The sequence below is a fragment of the Triticum aestivum genome, chromosome 1A (genome assembly GCF_018294505.1).
Source record: "Triticum aestivum cultivar Chinese Spring chromosome 1A, IWGSC CS RefSeq v2.1, whole genome shotgun sequence".
NCBI lineage: Eukaryota > Viridiplantae > Streptophyta > Magnoliopsida > Poales > Poaceae > Triticum > Triticum aestivum.
This window is the reverse complement of record NC_057794.1, coordinates 346,838,588-346,845,785: the sequence shown is the minus strand read 5'-3', so window position 1 is coordinate 346,845,785 and position 7,198 is coordinate 346,838,588.

Sequence of the window (7,198 nt, the reverse complement as noted above, 5' to 3'; positions counted from 1 at the left end):
TCGGTCGTCTTCGCACTGGCCCGGCCTCCGCCCGAGCCCCCGGCGCCCAGCCACGCCGTCTCGCGCGCCCGCGTCCGGCCCTGCTCCCGAGCCGGTTGCTGCTCCGTGGTCGGCAGGAGGCTCCGCCGACGCGCCCGCATCATCTCGGGTCGGCTGCGCCCCGGTCCTTCGTCGCCGGGTCCCCCGCACCTCCGGCTACCTGGCCCCGTGCCGTGTTGCATCGCACGCGGCTCCGCTCGTCCTCGCTCGAGCTCGCCCTGTCGCTGGCTTGCCGTCCGCCTCCCCCGGACGGCTATGAGGCGCTGGAGAGGGATTCGGGGCTGGCCTTCGCCTCGAGCACGCCGGACGCCGACCACGCCCGCCCGAGCTGGACACCGGACTCCTCCAGCGCCGCTCCGCCCCGCGCCGATGCGCTCCACGCTCGAGAGAGAGAGGGGGGCAGGCGAGAAGAAAGAGGAAAAGAGAGGAGATAGGTTGTGGGAGGCCAACAGTGGGCCAACCGCAAGAAAAAGGCATCGCCGGCACGCCTAGCTGCTTCTCAGGGGGCTGGGTTTGAGGTGGTACTGCCGGCGTCAATTTTCTCTAAATACGGTGAAAAATGTGGCTTTGGGGGCGCGAGTAGGGGGATATTTTACTGTCGGCACCCAAAAAATGACCGTGGGAGGCGTCTTGGGAGGCCGGCTGGAGATGCTCTAAAGACTGCGACCATGGCGGTCGACGGAAGCGTACCGATAAGAATCGACCACCACATGGCCTTACTAGCTGGTGCGTTTGCGTAGTTGCCCTTGCCGTGGCTCGGGTCGCCGGATGGGTAGCAGTCGAAGACAAGCGCGCATGTATAGAAGATGATGCTGGCGAAGAGCAGCACCATGATCGGACCATGGACCATGGGCGGAGCGTACACGATCGTCGGCGTCCCGTACACGGGCAAAATGGGCGTAACGTACATGAGCGTGGGCGTCCGCATGTACTTCGGCGCCTCAGTCTGGTGTCGGCGTCCCGTACTCCGGCAACGGTTTCATGTGTCGGTGCATGAAGAAAGGTTTCCTCGCGAGCACCTAGACGCCGTCAACATCCGCCGCGTCCTCGACAACGGCAGCAAAGGCGCCCTCGCCTTCGGACAGCAGCGGCACGATCCTTGACTACTCCTACCCTTGGCACGACGCGCTGCTCGCCACTCTCTGGAGTGTGCGAAGCACTTGGCAGCGCCATGCAGGCCGGACGGGAGGGTGGTAGTACTCCGGCATTGACATCCCGTAGTGCAGCACACCAGATCCGATCATCGGAGTGGTGATGCATGCTGGCCATCCATACTGTTCCAGCAAACAACACATGATCAACCGAATTATTTCAACCACACACCAAGGCAGTAAGGCTATGTGGCGGCCGGTTCTTACCGGTGCACTTCTGCCGGCCGCCTTGGTCGTGGTCTTTAAGAGTCTCCCCTGCTGCAAAGAGTGAGAGACGGAAGGAGAGCCGTGGGATTTTAGCGAACGGTGGATTTAGACAGCTACAGTATTTGTACAGTAATTACTAGACTTCAGAGGAGCCGAACCACCCCAGCACCGCCACGCTCGGTCGCGAAAGAGTCCTTTCGCTACCTGAGTACTTCGGAAGATGCTATTTGCCGCTCATTGCCTCAAACTGTCGGCGTTTTGCATAGGTGAGCGACCGAGCAGCGATGCAACGGCCGGCCCGTTTAACCGTTTCAACGCCCCCGATTCTGGGAACCTTCTAGAGGTCCCCAGCTAATTTTTTCTGGTTTTGGGAAACTTCTAGAAGGTTTATTGAAACGGATTTTTCTTTATTCTGTTTTTATATTTTCTTTTTTATTTTCTTTTCTCTCATTTTCATATTTTTCTTTTTTTCTTTTGTTTCTTTATTCTGGTTTTTCTATTTTCTTTTTTCTTTTCTTTTCTCTCATTTTCCTTTTCCTTTTTTTCTTTTGTTTCTATTTAATTTTTTATTAATTTAAAATTTGTGCACAATTAAAAAAAACACGGTTTCAAAGTTTGTGCACAATTCGAAAACTGTTCATGGTTTCAAAATTTCTTCACAATTCAAAAAAAATACAGGTTTATATTTGTTCACAATTTGAAAAATGTTCGAAATTTTATAATTTTGTTCACGAATTTTGAAATTTCATCATATTTGAAAATTTGTTCACAATTCAAAAAAAGTTCGCAGTTTAATGAAAAAATGTTCACATTTTTATAGTTTTATTCATGAATCTGAAATTTGTTCATGTTCCAAAATTTGGTCACAATTTAAAAATGTTCATGGTTTTCAAAATTTGTTCGCAGATTCAAAAAATGTTCGCAATGTTCTAATTTTGTTCACGAAGTTGAAATTTATTCATGTTTTAAAATTTGTTCGCAATTAGAAAAAATTACGGTTTCAAAATTTGTTCAGAATTCGAAAATGTCGAATTTCATAATTTTGTTCACGATTTTGAAATTTGTTTATGTTTCAAAATTTGTTCACAATTCGAAAAATGTTCGCAGTTTCAAAATTTGTTCGCAGATTCGAAAAATGTTCGCGGGTTTATAATTTTGTTCACGAATTTGAAATTTATTCATGTTTCTAAAAAATTTCACAATTCTGTACATTTGCATCTTGCCGTTCTAGTTTGTTTATTTATGATCCACGTTGCATACCAAGCATCGCTGTGTCGGTTCGAGTATGAATCCCATTTCTAGCGCTTGATTTTTTGACGATTTTCTACCTCGTGAAGTGCCACCGCAATATGGGCCGGCCCAAGTGAACCGCGCCCTATGCGAAACGACGGCTCTTTGACACAGAGAGCGTCACATAGGAGCTCCGAGTACTTCTGCCTATACTATCCCTTCCCGAGTCCCAAAAATTCTTTTTGAGGCTCGGGCGACAGGGATCACATTTCTTTTTTCTCGTAGCCACCCGTCTCCCTCGTTATTCTCTTCTCAACCGTTATTTGCACTGTGCACCGCCCCATCAGACCATGAAACTTGGCCCATAATAAGCTAGACAAATAGAAATCGCCTAAAAAGGACAATTTGCTGGGCTGGGTGAACGTTTGACATGGGCCAAGTGATCGTTGGTCATGTGCTAGTCACAAGCAGTTCCCTCAAAAAAAATCTCAAAAAAAAGTATAGCATTAGTACATTTGTTTTTTTAAGGGAAAGCCTCATGGCACTTTATTCATCTCGTGGCAAGGTTATATCAAAGAGTACACGCGATAACAAGAAGTTTGGGGCTTCCTCTGCTCATTCATACGTACTACCTTGCTCATGGCTATACCTAGCTAAAAAATGTGCCAGCTTATTAGCTTTCAGCAGGCAATGCTGAAAGGAAATGGAAGGGATTTCATGAGCATTAGCGCATTTGTTTATAGAAGAATTGGGAGAGATCAAGGAGCCGGGACAAGCTCAGGGAAGGCGATCATCCCATACAGTTGAGAGTAAGACATGGGTTCCGCCGCCTATAGGAAAGTTTAAAATTAATGTCGATGCAACAGTTATGCATGGATCCAGAACAACAACAGCGGTCTGTAGGGATGATACAGGCACATCTCAAATACATCTCCAGACATTGATTAACTCGCTCTGTTTGCCCATCTGTCTGGGGATGATATGGTGCTCATTTGCAACTTAGTACCCCACACCTTGAAGAGCTCCTTCCAGAAGGCACTAGTGAATATTTTGTTAGGCACTGGCAAAGGTTGCAACAGTCCTGGCACTTGATATGTTCATTCTGCATCATGTTTTTATATCGATATTTATTGCATTATGGGCTGTTATTACACATTATGTCACAATACTTATGCATATTCTCTCTTATTTTACAAGGTTTATATAAAGAGGGAGAATGCGGGCAGCTGGGATTCTGGACAGGAAAAGGAGCAAATATTAGAGACCTATTCTGCACAGCTTCAAAAGTCCTGAAACTCCACGGAAGACATTTTCAGAATATATAAAAAATACTGAGCGCAAGAAGTTCACCGGGAGGAAACACCCTGCCCACGAGGGTGGGGGCGCGCCCTACCCCCTGGGCGCGCCACCCTACCTCATGGGCCCCCTGGTGGCCCTCCGATGGCCATATTCTGCTATATGGAGTCTTTCGATGAGGAAAAAATCATAAGCCATCTTTCCGGACGAGACTCCGCCGCCATGAGGCGGAACCTTGGCGAAACCAATTTAGGGCTTTGGCGGAGCTGTTCTGCCGGGGAAACTTCCCTCCGGGATAGGGAATCATCGCCATCGTCATCATCAACGCTCCTCTCATTGGGAGAGGGAATCTCCATCAACATCTTCACCAGCACCATCTCCTCTCAAAACCCTAGTTCATCTCTTGTATCCAATTCTTGTCTCCAAGTCTGGGATTGGTACCTGTGGGTTGCTAGTAGTGTTAATTACTCTTTGTAGTTGATGCTAGTTGGTAATTTGGTGGAAGATCATATGTTCAGATCCTATATGCATATTAATACCCCTCTGATTATGAATATGAATGTGCTTTGTGAGTAGTTACGTTTGTTCCTGAGGACATGGGAGAAGTCTTGCTATTAGTAGTCATGTGAATTTAATATTCGTTCGATATTTTGATGAGATGTATGTTGTCTCTCCTCTAGTAGTGTTATGTGAATGTCGACTACATGACACTTCACCATTATTTAAGCCTAGAGGAAGGCTTCGATTTGCAAAAATAATCAACTAAATCGGAGTTACAACACTCAAGTTATGTTCAAAAAAAGTTTGAATATGAATCTGAACAAAATTCGGAATTTAGAAATTTTAAAAAATTAATGTGACAGGTTCACTGGATAGGTGAAAACAAGAGGAAGCTATAGGCTGGTTTCATTTAATTTGGATAAACGAGTAAAAAGTTATGGCTATTTGAAAAATCAGAGCCAATTTATTTTACGAAAGAAAAATAGCTACGATTAAGGTCTAATGTATAAATACGTAGACTAATTGATAATCTAATTATTATATCGTATTAGTCTAGAAATAATAAACTACGGAAGTATAAAAAGATAAAGAAAAATATTTTTATAAGGTAGAGAAAAAGACGACTTTAAAGAGAAAAGACAATTTACAGAAGCCGCACCAGAGGGGAGAAATATCTTTTTCTTGAATGAATCTAGTCAAACCAAAATATTGATTTAACCCGAATCGGATGATTTTTCAGACTCTATAGGTCTATATTTATAGATGAAAAAAAAATCAAAAGCTAGGCGACGTGGGACTAAACGTCGACGAAAATATACGAAACAGAGAAGAAAAAGGCTAACGCCTCGCATGGGCCTAAAGGCCTCGGCCGGCCACGCGCCGTACACGGGCTGCATTTTTTTCCGAAGTCTATTTCTTTTCTGAAATTTGTTTTAGAAAAATACTAAACATTAACGAAAATAGAATAGAAAAATAGAAAAGAAGTCAAAAGAAAAACGGGCCGGTCTACTGCTATGCTACGCATATGGACGGCGGTTAGTTCCAGGCGCATTTGTAGATTTTTTTTCTTTTTTTATATAGAAACAAAAAAATTGTATAATGATAATAAAATATTTAAATAGACATATTATATATCAAAATTTTCAGAAAAAGTTTTTCTACAATATGAACATTTCTCTAGTTCCAAGTAAAATTAACAAAAATTCAAATAATTCAAACAGTGCTACTTCTACAACAAAACCCAATATAAATCATTTTAGAAATACCAAAAAGATTTTAAAATTATTTCTCTCCAATTTTCTGATGTAGGGAATCATTTTACCCTATTTTACATTTATTTTATTTTTGGACAAAAATAATTTGAATAAAACCCAAATAACTCCAAATTGGAAATAATTTCAAACGGACTTTAAATTTGATCCTTTTAAACTTCCAACTCGTATTTCATATATTTTGAAGAAGTCATTTTATCTTCTCTCATGAAAATCATTGAGTTGCTTAAAGTTTCTGAATTTGAAATATTTCCAAATAAATTTCAAATCTTTTCAAAAAAAACCTTTTTATTTAATTAAATGGAAGAAGTCATATCATCTTCTCTCGAGGGTTTTGTATTTGAAAAGAATTTGCATTCACGGAGATCAAAATGCAAAAAGGTGAAAGTTTGGGAAAGTCCTTTTATTCCCTCTCATTTAACTTTCAAAAAGTTTCGAATTTCACTCAATCAATCACACAACAATCAAACAAACAATCAATCTATCTATTTATTATAACATTCCAAATTTTAGAATTTTGGGATGTTACAAACCTACCACCCTTAAAATGAACCTCATCCTCGAGATTCGGAGAGGCTAACGAGAAAAAGGTTAGGGTTTGGGGGTCTCCTCAAAATCCATCAATTATCGCAGGAGGGGGTCTGGGGTGCTACCACCCTTAGAAGCATGGTTACGGTTCCATCAAAACTCATATACTTCATCCATATTGTTAACAGTGTCGGTCTTCTCAGATCTTCAGGATAATTCCTTATCTGGGCTCTTTCGGTAGTGGCATAACCTTTTCCTCAATTCTTCTGTCTTTCATCTTGGTAAGGTTCTTCTGTGACTGGGTCTTCTTAGCTGACGGGTCTGATGCCAATACTAAACAACTATCGATATCTCATGGTGGTCAACCATTTATGGCTTCTCCGGCAGGAAATGGGTCTAGGCTTCATTCTCACCATATGTCCTATGATTGGCAACAACTGCCTTGTACAAGTTGTAACACCCCGATGTAATGTTGCTACAGTAACCCCTAGGGTTAAGTTAATCTTTTGCTAAACATGGGCCTGCTCATTATTGTCTCATGTTCTTTCAAATTCCAGTTGAATTCAAATTCAAATTTTGTGTGAAAATGCTCAGACATGAAAAGTAAAATGTTCATCATGTGGCAATTATTCTTTTGACAATATTGGTGGTGGTCCAACTTTTTTTTTAAATTGTTAAACTGGCCTAAAATAGCTATAACATAAAGTTGTTAAAAGAAAAGCAAAAGTTAAAACAAAAGCAAAAAAAAGGAAAAGGGCCAGAGCCCCTGGCCTCCCATTGGGCCTCGGGCACTTCAGCCAGGCCGGCCTACCTCTCCCTCCTTATCCCCACCCCGACCAGAACCCTAGCCCGTAACCCCCCACTCTTCCACCGATTCCCCCCACGTCTCTCGCTCCCTCTGCCCCTCCCCCGATCCAGATCGGGGGCACCGGCCCCGCGACCCTGGCGCGCCCCGACCACTTCGCCCCCGCTGCA